Genomic DNA, 19,981 nt, shown 5'->3' on the forward strand with positions numbered 1-19,981 from the left:
GAGAGAGAGAGAGAGAGCGAGAGAGAGAGAGAGAGAGCATGCAGGACCTAGTTCTTCTCTTCGCTCTGTTTACAAGTTGTTGTTGGCATGTTTACCGGTTCTTGACTTGTGCAGGCTAGCATCGCTAATCCTAGCGTAAATCAACTTTTACTAGCAGTGATTTTAAATGGATTTCTCCAAATAGCATGACAAACTTTACCTGTCGAGTAAAAACTTTGCATGGGAAGCCCAACCTGTGCTTTTATTGCACGCAAGCGTGTGAAATACTTTCTCAAAAGCACTCTGGTCTTGTTTCTTTCTTCAGAGGCCTTTCTCTTCTTGTCATACAATTCGTAGACACTTTTTCTCTTGCGAACCTCAGACATTTTGAAAAAACATGGTGAGAACGCGAGCTTCAATGAATGGTTGAAACCGTAGCTCATCATACATATACACCTGAAAGTGTGCATGTGCAGAAAGTGAACCTAGGGACGAGCACGTACGACGACGGCCTTACGTCAACATATCATCAGAATGATTGACAACTGGGATGGCCAATAGTCTAGATGATCCACCCGGAAAAAGAAAATCTTCCGCTACACCTTTAAATACAGGCAGCCCACCCTGTTGCCTTCTCAAACGCGTTTACCAGAGGCGGACACTACTTAAGTATTTTTACTTTCTAAATAGTAAATTTTCATGTAGTCGTATTTTATCAGTGTTTTTCTTTGGAAAACATACATTCCAAAGCATATTATCATAATTTTTACTCCACTACATTCCATAATTTCAAGTTTTTGGTTTATATTGAATATTTAAGTACATTAAACATCTAGTATTGTTTTTACTTTTACTTAAGTAAAAAGTACTTTTGTACTTTTACTCAAGAAAGTAAAAGTACAACATTTTTATGTTATTACCGTAGGTATTAAATACATTTTAATATGCAATATAAAAGAAATACACAGTATGATTCTATGCTTTAGAATGTAGTGAAATTTTTTTAGTAAAGTAAAGTCAATTTTTTTCCCAAGACTAACACTCTGATAAAGCACAGATGCTTGAAAATTTACTCAAAGTACTCAAGTAGTGTCCGCCTCTGGCGTTAACCGAGGTTACAAAGCCTATAATGTATAACAATTATTCATACGCTAAATTTACATTTGCACTGTGACACATTGTGAGAAGATCAAACAGCCAAATCATAGTTTATTTGCAAAAACCATTAAACTAAAAACAACTGCAATACTATTTTTATATAATTATAATTATTGTTTACTTAATCTTCTCATATCATTGCATTTGCATGGAGTTGTTCAGCTGCAGCAAACTGACATACGAAGCGCAAAAAGACCATGCGCACGCACAGAAACACAGACAGATGTGCTCGTTCACATTCTTTACGCACTTAAAAACAGAAATCTCTGCTCATCCACATTCCTTATGCAATGAAACACAGATCTGTGCACGCCCACATTCTTAAAGCGCTGAAACAAACAGTTCTACGCATTCACATTCTTCACCCTATTTTTTAACTTAATTAATGTTATAACGCATCATGAGGCAAAAGTACATTTTAATGTTTAGACATTTCTTGACTCCACAAGAAAAGTTTTTTTTCTACAAAGAACCCTTTTGTGAAACAGAAAAGTTCTGCGGATGTTAAATGTTCTTTACAGAACCATTGAGGCAAAAATTTTACTTCTTTGGCGCCATTTATTTTTCAAACATATTTGCATATAGTGTTCAACTACAGAAAACTATTACTTTGTCTGCTTAAAGTCCGATCAAAGTAACTTTTACACTATGTGTGTGTGTGTGTGTGTGTGTGTGTGTGTGTGTGTGTGTGTGTGTGCGTACGGCCGGGTAATTATCACGTTGGGGGGACCAATTGTCCCCACAAAGATAGGAATACCAGTATTTTTGTGACCTTGTGGGGACATTTTTATGTCCCCATGAGGAAACAAGCTAATAAATCAAACAGAATGATGTTTCTTGAAAATATACCTTTCCTACGTGTGTTCTCCGAACTATACCTTAGGATGTTGCTTAAGGTAAACCTTCTTAAGTTCAACCTTAGCGGGTGCTGTCCATGGTGGAGGTGCTGAATAGGTTGATATCGATGGCTCGACAATCAATTATTCACTTTATGTAATAGGTTTCGTGGCGTTATGAGATAGCGGTGTTCTTTATTAAAGAAACATTTTAGAAATAGTTCAAGTTAAATGTATTAGTAATATCTGTTAAAAATATTTCAAATTGAAAAACAACTAAATTCAACCTTCTATAATTTATATCAAACCTGTGCAAAACCCGCAACTTTATTTCCAAACGTATCATGTTTAAACTGCTTTAATTCATCCGCTATGCCTTCACTTGAAAGGATAAATTATATTAGGGGTTCCCAATAAGTGCGTTACCCAGGGGAATAAAGTGTGTTGTGCAAGTAATTGGATGTGCATTACACTTAAAATATATAAAAACAAACTGCTGTTGTTCATTAGTTCACGCGTTTATTGTGCTTGGACACTGGATGCGCAAGCAGCCTCGTTACAATGCGGATAAAGCTTAATGGACGCATTTCTGGAGCCTGTCTGTCTACCTCAAATATAACATATAACATAAATAAATAAATATATATTATGATTACTTTAGATTTTAGCTTTGATTAGTTTTAATGTGGAAATTGTGTTGACCTTAGGAGACTATAAGCAAGTGCGCAGTTTGTTTTGAATGTTTATAAAGAATATGGCATGCAGTTGCCTCAAAGTTATAAAACATTAAAAATAACATGAACAATCCTAATTAGTTTCTTATTTTTTATTTTACCCGATTTATTTATGCAGCTAAAATACTTGCCGGTAGACTAAGATTTAACGGATATGAAATGCACAAATGAAATAGGATTCGCTGTATAGCTGCCAGTTTCACCAACTCCATCACCCAAAATATATTTTTTAAATAGTTTCTTAATCCTGTAGCATTTAATAGTTCGCAGTTGATGTCCCTTTTTGAAAACATAATTAAAAATCTAACAACCATCAATGTAATGATGTCTAATTATGTGAATGGTTTATTCTTTAAATATAAAAATATTTGCCTAATTAAACACGGAGTGTTTTTTTTTTTTTTTTACAAATATTTAGTTATATAGACTGCAATGTAAGCTTTTATGAAGCCCCTAGTGGAGTCATGTGGGATAAGGTATAGCTACGAGTGCTCCAGACCAACCTTCCGAACGAACGACTTACAGAAGTGATACGTAACTAAGAACGTTTCGGAAAACACGTATTAGCGATAAGGTACAGCTTAAGGTACAACTTTAGAACGACGTAGCGTTAAGGTAGTTTCGGAGAACGCAGCCCTGATATAATATAAACAATTATAAATGTAAATAAAAATACACTGAACATAACCAAAACATATATAATACAGCAACAACATAATACCGTGGACATACACTAAACACAATTCATAAAACAATATCACACCACATTTTATAGATGATAATGAAATGATGTGAAGGATTAACACGCATAAATGTTCGGCTACAATGGGAATCACCTTGGTCCAACTAGATTTTGATATTTGAATAAAATACTAGTGTTGAACTGCAACAAATTGCACTAATTGACTACTTTTTCAAAAAGAGTATGTAAACATATGCAAAATTGGCTTGTTTGTACACAGATTTTTGGCAGTTTTTGTATCAAAATGAGAAAAGACAGCATGATTTCACAAGAATTCGTACATATTTTACATAATTGAATGAATTTGTATGAAGTTAATTGTACGATTTTCATTAAAAAAAAGCCCACCCTGAACCCAAAGTTACAGGGGTAATGTACATAACAAAACTAACAATACTGGGGTAACAAGAAACAATACGTTTGTACGATAGATAGAAAACATGACTGAGCATGTGTGAGTATGTCTGTGTACCTATTTCTGCTGTGACACATTGACTGTTGAAGTTAATATGGTTGCTATAGTACCGATTCAGTGGTTACTGTGACAGTGATATTATATCAGCACTTTCAGTTGCCTCTGTTTAAATCAGTCCGATATTCAAATTTGTATAATACAATCTGTAAATATACAAGAGATTGATATGTAACAAACACACATTAATACATTACAGTAATGTGAAGGCCCTGTCACTATAGGTTGAGATAAAAATAAATAAATGACCACCAAAACAAAAGCATACACTACCAAGCACTACAGTTCTTTAAAAAATAAAATAAACAATTACAATAAACATATACAATAGTTTACAACTAGGCTAAAGATTTCAAAAGAGGTTAACCGCACAATCATTTTAAAAACAATAGATTGCATTGATTTCTGGCACTCTGACCTTACCTGGGTGTAACATCCTAAAGTGACACCATTAGTGTGCTGACACTTCACTTCTAAGGCTCTGAGGACTTTCTGTTGATGTTGAAAGATCCTCCCATATAGTATCTTTGTAGTCACCACAGCACTTGTAGGTCATCTACAGACTAAACTAGCTTGTTTCTTTTGACTATTTTCATGTTCACTTGTTCCAAGTTAATAGGCAGAGTAACCTATTCATATGCACGGCAAAAAATATATTATTATTTCCTTGTTCTGCATAATGCACATGTATGCACATACCTGTAATTGCCTTTGTTCACGTACGAGAAAGGGAGTGTTCACTTATGATAATAATGAAAATACTTTCGTATGAATTTGTTATGACTCACCAATTAGGGTACTTGAAGTTCATTGAACCGGCTAAATACTGTATATTATAAGCTGTGGGTTTACAGGAATTATTTGTATATTGCCTATACAGGCATATAAGCGCATCAGAGAAACACTTCAGATGGTTCAGAATAGAGCAGCTAGGTTAGGCCAATGTTGCTGATATGCATAGAATATATCAGGGGTTTTCAAACTTTTTGTGTGTGTGGACCACTATTTGTAATCAAGAATTTTCGCGGACCACCTCATTATTACCTTATTAGCACTAAAACTATAACTGGTCATAACCTCAGTACAACAGATTCTTAAAACATATTATTAAAAAATATATTTTTCTTAAAAAAATATATTATTTACATTTTATTTTGCCTTTACACGGACCACCTGTAGTACCCTCACGGACCACTAGTGGTCTGCGGACCACAGTTTGGAAACGGCTGGAATATATCATGGCTCTTAGGATCATTTTCATTTACAATTGTTGGTATATTTTTATAAGGTAATCAAGTATCACACACCATGTTTGTTCTTTGATAAGCTTGTTAGTTTTAGACACGATTATAAAACACATCAAGTGAGTTTTTACCATGTCCAATTTGATGAAAAAGACTTTGAATGCTTGTAATGTTGTTCCTACAAATACGTTAAAGTAATTGCACACATAGGTATAGATGTACATTTGCTTGTGCTGCTACTACTAATATGTATGGGTACAGTTTTGTGATGTGATTGGAGTAATAATTGTATTTTTGTTTTTATTTTATTTGTTTGAATGATTTTTCTGTATTGTACAAATCTGTGGACCCCAGGAATATTAGCAGCCACTTTGTGGAAGCTAATAGGGATCCAAATAAACAATAAACACACTGTTAAAAAAAGTTCCGTTAAAAAACGGAAAAAGTGCTGGTAATTAATTACCAGCACTTTTTCCATTATTGTACGGGCACTTCCGTAAACTTTAAAACGGATATTTCTGTAGATTTACTGGTCTTTCTTTACCATTAACGGATATTTCCATCAAATCTAAAATGGAAAATTCCGTATTTTCCGTAAATTTTTTCGTTATTGTACGGACAATTACGTAAACCCTATAACAGATATTTCCGTAGATTTACCTGTCTTTTTCTTAACCATTTACGGACACTTCCATCAAACCTTAAATGGAATATTCCGTATTATTAAAGTACTCAATCCGTACCATTTACGGACATAAATCCTAATTTTTTTATTTCCGTACAGTTCTCTATACCGTTTATCATCAATAAAGCACAAATGTAGAATCACAACAATTATTTATTTATTTTACAGCTGCCAATGCTTTAAAGTGATTGCACTTTTTGTAGTGAATGAATTGCAATATTTACATTACAACCACTAAAACATTCAGAACATCACGTTCACATTCAGAGCAATTTTACATACATAAACCAGCTGTTCTCTTTAAGAACTAAAGCCATGTCCTTTAACAGGGAGCTGCCAAATCTATCAACTTTTTAGCACCCACAGGCTGACAGGCATTAATAACAAATGGATTTGTTAAAGACATTGACAAAATAACAATAAATAACAATAAAACTGCCAGCATTGCTGTTGCTGTCTCACCTGTCAGTGCAAAATGAGGAGCCCCCTCCAGGAGGATGCAGAAACCTACACCTCCAACTCCACATATCACACCGACAGGCAGAGCTCTGCAACCAGTGTCTGACCTTTCTACAAAAAACAAGTAGAACATTAGAAGTATTACATTATATAAATTTTCTATAAAACATCAGTGCAGCAATAACAATCATAACCTTATAAGGATGACTCTGTGCAACATGCCATAAAGAGATTTCTGTAAAAAAATAAAACTTAAAATTTACACCTCCAACTCCACATTGACAGGCAAAGCTCTACCTGGAATGACAAATATCGCCCACCTTCCCTCCCTCTTAACATGGGGGATTTGAAACTGCAGCATGTGTGTTGTGGGCATCTAGTTAAAACATCTGAACTCACATAATACTATAAAAATTGTACATACAGTCCAAAAAGGTATTTTCTGAGCTTTGAGAACAGCTCAAATGGCCCACTCAGAGTCCTTCTGCTTGCATTCAAATTCCTTCAGCTGAGAAACCAGCTTGCACACCTGTGGAGGAATGAAGTGCTGTTTCTTCCCTTTCTTCTCTGCCTTGGAGCCTCGCTCAGGATTGATCCCAAAGAAAACTCTGAGAAAAAATAATAAGAATAGTGAGATGCAGACAAAGTTTGCACGTGTTGTGTGGCTTGACAGGAGTGGAACAGTTCAATAAAATCATACATTTGTTTTCTTCAATATGCCCCTATGTGTGAACCTCTCTATCATTCTAGTTGACCATCTGTCTAGTACCCAATGTTATTGTGGTGCTGGTGCCAGTGGCTAAGCTTATCTCTTCCTTTGTCTTTTCAAGACACATGCATTCACACTGCGCATATAAAGAAATGTTTGCAAGAGCGAGAAGTCTGCTTATCACCAAGACATGACAGCATGCAACCTCAACATGTGTGCAGGGATATTATAAATGCACAGAACACAGAAGGGGATAGAAGACACAGTTGACATCGTCCTATCAAAAGGTGTAACAGCACATTTGAACATGGACTGTCCTGGGGGTTACTCAAACATGCTGTGACATTCAATGCATGTTACACATCAAAGTTAGGGGTGCGACGAGATCTCGCGAGATTAAATGTGTTTCTTGTGGAGGTGCTGGCCGTTTCTCAAATAAAAGACTGCATCCTTTGGAGGTCGCTTTTTTAAACTGCATTTACTTCATCACTGTCTTATTAGAGACTATTAACAATTATAAAGTTTACTAATTATTTAGTTAATCGCAAATTCTTGTAATATGCTCACGACTTGCGAATGTAATGCTCAGTTAATGATCTGAAATGAACCTTGATGACGTATGCAGCCTGCATATGCGACCTCCGGGGATGCAGCTTTCTGTTTGACCCTTTTATAGCGCATGCATTATATTGGTGCTTTTTTGTTTGGGTTTTCAATAATGTTCGTTTGGGAACTCGTGTGAAGTCTGAGACGCGTTGTGTTTGTATGTTAATCAGTGTCAGATGAGAAGTCTCAGCAGATTAAACCCTCACACAGAGTTACATGATTTAATGTCTGCAGGCATTTGTTATAATATATACATAATGCTTTTTATTTGTAGGGCACAAATGTAATGTGTTTGTTAAAGGTGCAGTGTGTAAATTTTAGCTGCATCTAGTGGTGAGGTTGTGAATTGCAACCAACGGCTCAGTCCACTGCTCACCTCTTGATTTTGAAACACATAGAGAAGCTACAGTAGCCGCCACCGGACAAACATGTCATCGTTGGAGACAACTTAGTAAAAAAGTTTGTCCGTTAAGGGCTTCTATAGAAACATGGCTGCACAAAATGGCGGCTTCCATGTAAGGGGACCCTCTGTGTATGTAGATAAAACATCTCATTCTAAGGCAATAAACACATAACGGTTCATTATTAGAGGTCTTTAAACACCCCTGATAATTTAGTTTTGTATATTATTTTGCATTTCTGTCAAGAGATCCTTCTAAAAATTACACACTTCACCTTTAATGTTGTTTAATGTAACTTGGTTTTAATACTTTATTTGAACCAATTATTATTGAATCTTCGTTATTATTTAATAATTTAATATTATTTAATAATTTTAAATGCTGCTGCTCACTTGGGTCTATTTTTATTACCCCAAAATAACAAATCACTTCATTATCAGTTAGCAAAATAATTGTTAAGGCCAGTCCTTGATTAGTAAAAACATTTAAAAATAATGTGGTTTCAGTTTCTTATTCATTTATTTTATCATTGAGGCTTTCTTAAAAAGTGTAAAAAATATTGTCTCGTCTCGTTCTCGTGAACCCAATCTCGTGTTTCGTCTCGTCTCATGGATTAAGTGTCTCGTCACACCCCTAATCAAAGTATTAACATTTGGGCATGAATCCAGCATGTATTATTTTTTAAATGAATATGTTTAGACTTTACTTCTGGAGGGGGTCCCTGGAACAACATATTTGAGTCTGCAGCCAAATACATTTCAGTTTGTGTGTCTTTGACATGAAAAGGTTTGACCACCACTGACATAACCTGGTCTCAGGTGCTAATGGTTTTAAAGAGATAGCTCAAACGAATTTTGTCTCAAGAATCCATTCTAAGAAAAATATGTTTTTGCTCCATTTTCCAACTAGAATCATGTTATGTTTGTTTTGTTTTTGATTGACTTCGGACACTATGTAAAGCAAAAAGCATGTTACCTGCCATTTTAAAAAATATGACACATTTATTCCAACAATAGTCTTCAACGGGAAGCTACGAAATCTACGAACAAATCCATATTCAGGGGGATCATAAGCCAATAACAGCTGATCTAAAAGCTCACAGCATGTGGCGACACATTTTGAGCCTGTACATCTCAGACAAAGGGGTTTGGTGTAGATTGACAAAAAGCAGGTCGGGTGCAGAAAGGCATGGAAGTGTCACATTTACAAAGTATTTCCAAACAATGAGTGCTTACCTTTGCATGAATTCGAGAGTAAAAGCCATCTCCGGTGGGTATTGGATGTTGCAGACATAAAACATGGAGAAGACGTAGCTCAAAGCCAAAATGGGAGAGGTGATGTGGTCATTGACAAGTAACCCATCAAGAGCAATCTTGAATTGCTGGTCACCTTTAACACATATTAAAAAAAGATAAAGAAAAAAAATAACAATTCTGAGCACCATGTAAAAAAAATCCTATATTTTAAGGCAAGGAAAACATTTCTTTGATAAATACGACAAAACAACAGCTTATAAAACAGCTCGCTGAGATACAAAAAATATTTAACTACAAACCTCTGACTAGGATGCATGGGGTCACTGGGAGTTCGACTTCAGGATCTGCAGAGATCTGTTTTGGTGACAGACATAACACATGAATTAATGTTTCTAGTACACACAAACCAAATTGACTATCTGCTAGTGTCTTCATCAGACAGAGGTAGCCATTAAGCACAGACATTAATGTAAATAGTTTATAGAGAGAGAGAGTTTATAGAGAATATCAGCAGCACAATTAGGGGAATCTATACTTCATATACTGTGATTGGTTACTTGGTTCACCACTGGATGCAAATAATTATCTTGCACATAGTTTAAAATTTACAACATCTACCTCTTTTTTGTCGAAGAGTTTATAAGAGTCTTCCTTGAAGTATTTTGCAATGCCATAGATGAGCTGTATTGGACCTTCGCCCGTCTTCATCCCTTTGGAGTCAAGTCGAGCTATAACAATACACACACGCGTGGCTAATTTACATACACACACACACACAAACACAAAACGTGTATGGGCTAACATTAGCTGGGCAAACGGGCCATCGTCCACCCACGCTTCAAAATAACCCAAAACGCACACATTCAAATGTTACAATGAAACACACACGGCTACCAACTGACTATCGAGACCAAATTTCATGTACGAGGAACAAAAAATTGGCTTTTGACCTACTTACGAAGCGCAGGCGGCGGGCTAATGCTAGCGGAGCTAGCAGCAAACGTCCACTCACGCTTCAAAATTACGCGAAACGCACATATTCAGATGTCGACATGAAATAAACACGGCTACCAACTGACTATCGAGACCAAATTTCATGTACGAGGAATAAAAAATTGGCTTTTGACGTACTTATGAAGCGCATGCGGCGGGCTAATGCTAGCGCAGCTAGCAGCAAACGTCCACTCACGCTTCAAAATACGCGAAAACACACACATTCAGATGTCGACATGAAACACACACACGACTACCAACTGCCTATCGAGACCAACTTAATGTATGAGGGGGAACAAAAAAAAATGGGCTTTTGACGTACCTGGTACATAGGAAGCGCAGCCGACATGCCAATGCTAACGTAGCTAGCAGCAAAGGTCCCGTGCTCAGCTGCGAGCCACACTACCCTGGCCTGTATAGCGCCGGTTGGAATGCTGTTAGAAACCTTCAAAACAAAATTAACCAACTAATAATTTGATGAAATGAACAAAAACGTGATTATCATGTGTTAAACTTAATATATTTTGTTTGAGAGGCGGCACTCCATTCGTATTCTCATTACACACAACCAACCTGTTTACAACTTTCCACGTGACTCACAGAACTTCAGGCTGGCACTGACCGCGCTGAGTGTAATGGCGTCGGAAAATTCTGGCTGGGGGAGAAAAATCTACCCATACTGCCTTGCGCAACAGCAAACTTTCCGTATTTCGCAAAACGGAGCGAATCCGTAGCAAATTCACGGTAAAGGGACCCCTAAATTTACGGATTTTTTTAACAGTGCAGTTTGTGCTCAGAGGAGAAAAGTTTGTCCCCATAATTCAAACACACACACAAACCTTTTAAGAAAGTTCATTAGATTTCTGTGAACATGCTACACATAATCTGATCCATTTCTGTTTTTTTTAAATAAATATGTTGCCTTATTTAGTAAAACACCAATGAGACGGTAGTGCTCTCTTATCCGGGGGAAGGCACAGTGGCTAAGTATGGGATGTAACAAGGCCCTTCTTCAAGTCTCGGCTGGTTGGGACCCATTTTAGAGGGATTTAGCTTCCTGTCTGTCCTCAACTATCAAAATATGTTTTATCAAAGTATAACTTTTAGAATGAAATAATAATAAAAAATCGCAAATTGCAAGAAGTAAATGTAAAATAGATACAACAAGCAGTTTGAATCCTTCGTAAAGTAATTGCATCGCCAGTCGAGTAGTAAAGCGCAAGTCCTGAACCGAAGACAGCTGCAAACTCAAAATCCCTGTTTTATGCCTAGATGCTTTTTTATCTGATGTTTAAATTTGTTTTCTAGCCTGCATAAATTCATTAGCTAAAAGTAGTTGTTTTATTTTTTTGACTGAATATAAATTAAAAGCCATAAGGGTTTGGAACTCTATGGGATGGAAATATATAATAATTCTGTTTATAAAGTAAAGCTGGTTCTTATTTACAAAAAGTATAGCTAATCTGGTCTAAAGATATGAAGGTTAGGTGAACTTGAGATACCTAATAATTGTCCTTCCCCAAATGTAGATCAACATGTAGATCTACCGGTTCTTATCATGAATATAGACGTAGATGCAGGAATGGCATTGTTAAAACAATATCAGTTTCATCTGATCTAGATATGCTGTCAAAATGATAAACAAATGCTTTTAGGTGATACGTTTTTTTTTATTTCTTTTTATTTCTATTGAATATGACTTTTCATAGAGAATAATTAATTATAAAACCATAAATTATATAATAAAAATGTATTTTTGCTGACACAACTATGACATTTGGTTACGACATCAGCAAACACAATATAAATAAAACAGAAACAAAACTGACTAAGTATTGCCTTAAGGCCTAAATTTCCCGGCAACACTTTCTTAAAGCAACTCCCAAGTTCAGTTACTAAATTCAGCCTTCTATTGTCTATTAATCCCTTCTGATTTCACAGCACAATGTGTCAAGCCATTGTAAGAAGGGTTTTAATATGCAGGGACACTGTAAAAATCTTTGCTGCCTTCATTTTTTTTTAAAGTTGTTAGAACTGATCAAATATAGTTAAAATAGGTCAACTTCATTTTATAAGTTGTACAGCAACTTATCTCAATAGTAAGTTGAAATAACTTGTACATCTTAGTTAATTAAACAATCAAATTTGAGGTTGCAAAAATTGTTTTACAATGAATGTTTTAGGATGTTCGATTGCTTTCAGATGATTTTTATTGCTATATACACACAACATGAACCAAAAACAATATTATAACACATACTTCTGTTTTGTACAGTGCGTTGTTTTAGTGTTGGTATTAAGTAGCCTACATTCACTACATTCACCAGCATCAAAGTAGACGTAATTAATTAAATTTTCATGATCCGGTTCGCAAATCTAGTTATTTGTTCATGCACACTCAGAAAGGTACTGTGATTTTCAGGCACAACCATTTCTAGGGTTTACAAAGAATGATGTGAAAAGGGAAAAACATCCAGTATGCATCACTCCTGTGGGCAAAAATGCCTTGTTGATGCTAGAGGTCAGAGGAGAATGGACCGACTGATTCAAGCTGATAGTAGAGCAACTTTGACTGAAATAACCACTCATTACAACCAAGGTATGCAGCAAAGCATTTGTGAAGCCACAACACGCACAACCTTGAGGCGAATGGGCTACAACAGCAGAAGACCCCACCGGGTACCACTCATCTCCACTTCAAATAGGAAAAAGAGACTACAATTGGCACAAGCTCACCAATATTGGACAGTTGAAGACTGGAAAAATGTTGTCTGGTCTGATGAGCTCGATTTCTGTTGAGACATTCAGATGGTAGAGTCCGAATTTGGCATAAACAGAATGAGAACATGGATCCATCATAACTTGTTACCACTCTGCAGGCTGGTGGTGGTGGTTTAATGTTGTGGGAGATGTTTTTTTTATTCTACACTTTAGGCACCTTAGTGCCAATTGGGCATTGTTTAAATGCCACGGCCTACCTGAGCATTGTTTCTGACCATGTCCATCCCTTTATGACCACCATGTACTCATCCTCTGATGGCTACTTCCAGCAGGATAATGCACCATGTCACAAAGCTCGAATCATTTCAAATTGGTTTCTTGAACATGACAGTGAGTTCACTGCACTAAAATGATCTAAACCCAATAGAGCATCTTTGGAATGTGGTGGAACGGGAGCTTCGTGCCCTGGATGTGCATCCCACAAATCTCCATCAACTGCAAGATGCTATCCTATCAATATGAGCCAACATTTCTAAAGAATGCTTTCAGCACCTTGTTGAATCAATGCCACAAAGAATTAAGGCAGTTCTGAAGGCAAAAGGGTGTCAAACACAGTATTAGTATGGTGTTCCTAATAATCCTTAAGGTGAGTGTTTATATATTTATCTTTTACAGTTTTTTTCTCTTGCAATTTTTTAAATAAAATGTGTTTTTTTGTATATAACCATTAATTTACAAAAGCACATTTTAACTTAATTGTTTGTTCTATGACTCATTTGACAATTGGCCCATTGTTGTTTCATGTCAGCAAATTTTTTGATTAGCCTACTGCAGGAGTCTCCAACTCTGCTCCTGGTGAGCTACTGTCATAGACTGTAAAAAAAGATGGACGACGCCTGTTCGCTCTCTTCCATTGGTGAAAAGTGAAGCCGCCAGTGTCCCGACATAGCGCTGACATCTTGGGTCTTGAGTCTGCGCAGTAGCGATTTCGGGACCAGTCATGCGCAGTAGTGAGCAGGAAGTGAAGCCGCGAAATAAAAACCCCGCCCTCGCTCTCGTAGAATGCACACATCACACGATATCACAGCTGTCAATCATGACGTGACGCCACAATTTTTATATTATTAAATAACTAACTAAACACAAAAAACTAATATTTGAATTAACATCAGTGTGATAAAAACTACATTAAATGACAGAAACCAGCTTCGAAAAAAAGATAACTGAAGTGTAATTAATTTTTTTAGTTGGTCTCAAGTCCCATTGAATAACATGGGGAGGCGGGCTTTATTACCTATACTGGGACCAGTCACTGGGGGGCGATCGAGACGTTTTGGCTTCACTTTTCAGGGCTTGTGCGGCACGCTTGGCTACTGTCCTGCAGAAATCAGTTCCAACTCAGCTCCAACACACCTGTGTGTCATTATTAAGCATCCCTGAACACCTAATGCCGAGTTCAGACTGCATGAGTTTCAAACTAGTCGGGTCACAGATGTTTTCACACTGCTTGACTATCTGGGGTAGCATTCAGTCGCTGCTGTTTCAGACTGCATGATGGATTGACAACAGGGGTTTTCACATTGCATGACTTTACCGTAGGAAGAATCGCCCACAACTTTGTCCCAGTCCACAAACTACGTCTCACAACCAAACGCACGCGAGAAGTGACGCAAAGGAAACAACGCAAGGTCACGCGTGCAAGACCAAAGTTCTCACATGAGACTGGGATTAATATTAAAAATGGTAGTTCGCAAGAAGCTTACCATACAAATGTCATGTGCGCTCATTAGCAGCAGAAAGAAGAAGAAATAAAGATTATGAAGGAAGAAATGTTTGGAGAGACTCCTCCCCGAACATCCAGCTGTCCTGTATGTTGCTCTCTCATTGGCTTTAGGTCATCGCCAATGTTGTTTTCAGTTAAAACACATTTCACACGGCATGATTTTGAATCGCCGACAGTTCCAGATATTTAGCATGCCATGTCGACGACTCGTCTGCGATTCTCTCAGATCACGTCCTTGATTATTCACACTGTGTGATTGTCACTCGAGTGCACGAGCATCAATTTGTGATTTCGGGCATTTGTCTGTGATTTCTCAAAACCTGACGGCAGAATCAGGACTAAAATTGTGCAGTCTGAACTCGGTATTAGGTGTGTTTGACTTCATGCGGTGATGCGCAGATCAATCAGCGGCTGACTTAAAGCAGTGGGTGGCAGTTAGTAATTTTGTCCGACATGACTGGTGACATCGATCATGTGCGCTTCATGTTTAATCCAACCTTCGGTTTAACTAATGAACATTATAAATTAATGTTTTTGTAACAGGTAAAACACGTTAATATGCATAAATATTGTGTTGTGTTATAAAATAAAAAGAAACAAAATACCAAACTGTATTGGTATTTTAATAATGAAGGCATATGTTTCCTGTTATTTTCAGGCATACAGTATAAGCAGCAATTCATATATTCAATATAAAATGTTTTTGGAAACACAGCACACACAGCGCACACGTCACTACGGCAAGCAGCTGGTGTCCGGCTTGACGGCTCCATCTTCAGCTCCTCCCTCAACAAGCGGCAAACCTCGCCGATCGGTCTGCGTAGCACCACAGAACTGGAACACACCGAAAATCTGCAGGGCGATAGCTCATCAGGAGCAGGGTTGGGGACCACTGGCCTACTGCTTCGTTAAATTTGGCAACCTCATTTGTTAAAAAAGCGCAACCGATATTAAATTTGAAATATAAGGTGTTGTCAGCTATCTAGTCATTGTATATATTTGCTTACAAATTTTGATAAACCCAAGTCTAATATAATTTTGTTATAGCTAATGATCAATTTCAATTTACATCTTAGCCTAATGAGAAAATTCCCCCACAAGCCACCACTGCAGTTAAGAAAAGATTCAGACAGAGAACTTAAACTGTCAATCATACCTGTGCATGGGTTACTGCTGCTTATAGGGAGGTCAGTGTCTGTTACATTATATCCACTCATACAGCAGCAATTGTAACTCCCATCAGTGTTGTTGCAGATTGAGTTTGGACCACAGATCCCGAGAATCTCAAAACATTCATCCACATCTATGACTAAAAAAAGGAAAAACATTCCATAAGAAATTTGCAGTTGGTTGTGGAAAAATGTTGAGGAACAGTTAAAATAAACGAATCAATCAATAATACTTACGGACACATGAGTTGATGCAGCTCACAGGAATGTCTGGATTTAAGGGAGCAAATCCACTCCAGCATGACCAAATGTGACTCCCAATGGTGTTAATACAATCTGGGCTCTATCTTACACCCGGCGCAATGAATGCGGGAAACAAGTGTCTTTTGCTAGTTTCCACCCTGCGCAATTATAATTTTCACGTTTAGTGCCACGTTGTTTAAATAGCAAATGCATTTGCACCCCCTTTTGTGCCCATGGGCGTTCTGGTCTGAAAACGAGGTGTGTTCAGGCGCATTGTTGGCGCGTTGCGATTTTGAGGCAACTAAAATAGACTACGCCATTGACCAACAAAAACCTGGTCTAAAGTCAATGGCACAATATGTTTTTTGTTATTTAAAGAGCGCATTAGTAATATGCGTCTATAAACGGGCAACAATTTTAAATATGAAACATTAAAGGATTGAATGTAAAAGATTATTGTTGAGTCTCTTGGACATAAATGAGGACTAATTATGAAACATTAGAAGGCATAAAGAGCTGCTTCACCTGTAGCCTATTAAGTAAATAAATGCTTTGCTTTAAACAAATGCATCTGTTTTTAAATGTTTTTTAAATGCTATCTTACGGATTAATTGTATATGATGACTCTGTAGCTGTGGATATGGTGGGATGAGAAACATTTTTAAGTAATGCTTAAAAAAACTCATGACGCTGTCCAAGTGCTGAAACGTGCGGAGAGCCGTTTGTAAATTCTTTATCTCCTGTTTGTTACAAATAAAGTTTTTTTGGAGTACAAACCTTTTCTAATATGCTAAATTATTTTTTGATGATATTGGATAGCCATACATTTAAACCAATTAAAGGATAATTCCGGTATTTAACACTTTGGGTCTCATTTCTGGTTTGTTTTGGATGAACTACAAAGATGGACACAGAAATTTTGACAATGGGTCGTGTCTTGAGTTTTTGACTCGTTTAGAAGCGTCTCTTGACTGCTTCAGAATGGAAGTCAATGACCATGCACAAACATTTCATTAAAACAACACATTTTCAAAACTGTACTACTCACCTAGTGGTTCGTGGTGTTCGTTGATGATTAAAAACAAGTTGTGTAGCGAAATACAGTTTCTGTCGTGTTTTATTTGGCATTTTGTAAAATTCCATTGACTTCTCTTGGAAGACTCATTGCTCGCTGATATATCACTCCGCTGCCGGGAAACAGAAAAGGGTCTGTTTACATGTAGTTGTAGTTTTTTCGCTCGGTTTCTCTCAGAAGAATTTTTTCCCATATTTGTAGGGCTGGACCAGAATATTCGAATATTCGTTCTGTGGGTTGACATTTGATTTTCAGTTTTGAGATTCGAATATATATATATATATATATATATATATATATATATATATATATATATATATATATATATATTTTACAGCTTTTGCCAAGCAGGAAGTGCGCGTCACCCTCCCGCTCTATAGGCGGCGCAGAGAGACCAACATCCATAGCCAACAGCCACCAGTTGAAGAGATCGCCTCGAACGGAAAGCGCACTTCCTGCTTTGGCAATGCATTCACGCTAATAGTGTTGTAAATAACATTCAGTTTCTTGCAAAAACTGATTGATTTGCTTCACAAGACATCAATATGTCACACGGAGTTATGGGGGATTACTGTTGTATTGGATATATATGCTTTAGCTCTTAAAGTGTGCGAATCGGTTGACTTGCATGACGGAGCACTGGGGTTTCTGCAAAATATCTTCTTTATTGTTCTGCTGATGAAAAAAACATTATAAATAAACTTGATTTTGAAAGTATGCTACCGTTTTATTATAGTTTGTTGAACTTCGTTCATTTATTTTCGTTGTTTTATTTAAATAGCCTACCCTTTACGTTGTCAGTAATTACTGTGCTGCTTATTTCTGATACGGGAATGTTTGTTTGTTAGAAAAATGTTAGGCTACCTTATTAAAAGTATTGCTCTTGTGTTTTGTTTCACTAATGCTGTTCTCGCAGGACGCGTGACAGGCACGCCGCTTCTGGCTTGAACTGTTCTGTAGTATTTTTAAAGTTTATTAATTCTAAACGTGTCACATGTCCATATTGCACAAAAAAAGGCACTACACTCCCTTAAGTCCACAGCAACACATCCGCCACATAATAAAACTGTAGACAGACAGACACACACACAGAGATTCCTGCCTTTTTTAAAGAGAAAAATATGTTCAGCCCCTCCTTCCGAAGCTTCGAATATTCGATTTGATTTCTACTAGAGCTTGGAAGCTCAAAAAATGTTATTCGGAACAGCCCTACATATTTGATGGCTTAAATATTTTAGGTTTGAAGTTGAGCTCGATTGTGACTTAAGATCAGTAACGTTAGTTTATAAAATGCAATTATTTTGAATGATTTTCATTGCCCACCTATATTTTTATATTTAAGATAAGACAACAATATATTATGGTACATTACATTCTTACAGTAGCTCACGTGATTCATACAAGTTACCGAGATTTCAGATGCTAGAAGGTCAGTTCATTTTTCATTCAGATATTGATAATAATGACCTATTAAATGACATATTATTTAACACTGAAGTTAGAGGTTGTGTGCATAACGTTACGGTCTCTTTTTAATGCATCTCTCTCTCAAACACTGTTCTGTTTAAGTATGGGTGCCATTTATATATTAATTCTCATGATGCAAGTTTCTTTTAAATACTAACATAAAAATGTTTATGGTTATATTATTTTCACAGATGCATTGATGTTTAGTGATGCAATGGACAACTGTGAGGATGATACATTCAACATGTTCCCAAACTGTGATGCAGAAACACAATGGGAGGATCAGTCTGCCTCTGAACACTACACTTTAAAATCACAACTCAACCTGAAGCAACCTACATCTGATTTGGAAAAACAACCGTGCGGTTTCCCGGACAGGGCTTTTGCTGGTCCCAGGCTAAAATGCTTATTTGAGCTACGATAATTTAAAAACACCATGTACTGACATACCTCAACATATATGAGTGCCATTGTTTTGTCACAAGATGTGCACCAGTCTTGTTTTTTTTTTTTTTTGTAGGGTTTGTTTGTAAAAACTAAAATGTCCTAATATAATTAAGGCCTAGTCCTGTAAACCCTGTCCGAGAAACTGCTTCAATGCTTCTGCTTCATGTGTTGAGCTGGCACAAATGTACATATCTCTGCTGAGAAACAACCATCTTTGTCAGCTTTGCACAGGGTTGATATTGGATGCATTACACAGTCCCTAAGCACATCACCAGTACATACACCAACAGCTTCCAGATAAACACTTGGGATCAGCTCCTGATGACTCTGATAAAGCTGTGTCTTAATTCATTGCAGGGTGGTCTTGCTGAAAAGTTAGTTGTTTCTTAGTCCATAGTTATTTTTATAAATCTTTACAATGTGACCTGATTTTACCTGTTGTAAAGTTACATTAAACCTTCATATGTGATCAGATGTCATGCAGTGATATTAAACATTTACAATGTGATCTATTGTGCAGTTATATTAAACCTTTACAATGTGATCAGCTGTTACCTGTCATGCAGTTATATAAACCTTTACAGTGTTCAGATATTATCTGTAAGGAATTTCTTAAACCATATGTGAGCTTTGTAGATTCCACTTAAAAGGATTTAAGTCTCCTGATTTGAAGGAAGAAGTGTTGGCAAGTTTGCAAATGAATTCTATCATTACCACATAAAAACGAAATACTTATTGGACTGGCTAAGGTGCACATTTGCTTTAAAAAAGACGAAATCACTGTGTAAATATTGGTAGGCAT

At 36.7% G+C, this 19,981-nt stretch overlaps 1 protein-coding gene across 3 annotated transcripts in view; it reads right to left on the reverse strand.

The window, feature by feature from the left end:
• The window catches only part of LOC135749745 (adhesion G protein-coupled receptor F5-like), a 73,195-nt gene that overhangs the window by 24,082 nt on the left and 29,132 nt on the right, over positions 1-19,981 (reverse strand). For 2 of the 3 annotated variants that reach the window (XM_073816332.1, XM_073816330.1), the window contains exon 2: positions 3,922-4,067. The exons of the other annotated variant lie outside the window; for it this stretch is intronic. The gene's annotated coding sequence lies outside the window, so the exon portion shown is untranslated. The remainder of the gene's footprint in view (positions 1-3,921; positions 4,068-19,981) is intronic. 3 annotated transcript variants of the gene reach the window in all.

Source organism: Paramisgurnus dabryanus, chromosome 12 (genome assembly GCF_030506205.2).
Source record: "Paramisgurnus dabryanus chromosome 12, PD_genome_1.1, whole genome shotgun sequence".
Classification (NCBI taxonomy): Eukaryota; Metazoa; Chordata; class Actinopteri; order Cypriniformes; family Cobitidae; genus Paramisgurnus; species Paramisgurnus dabryanus.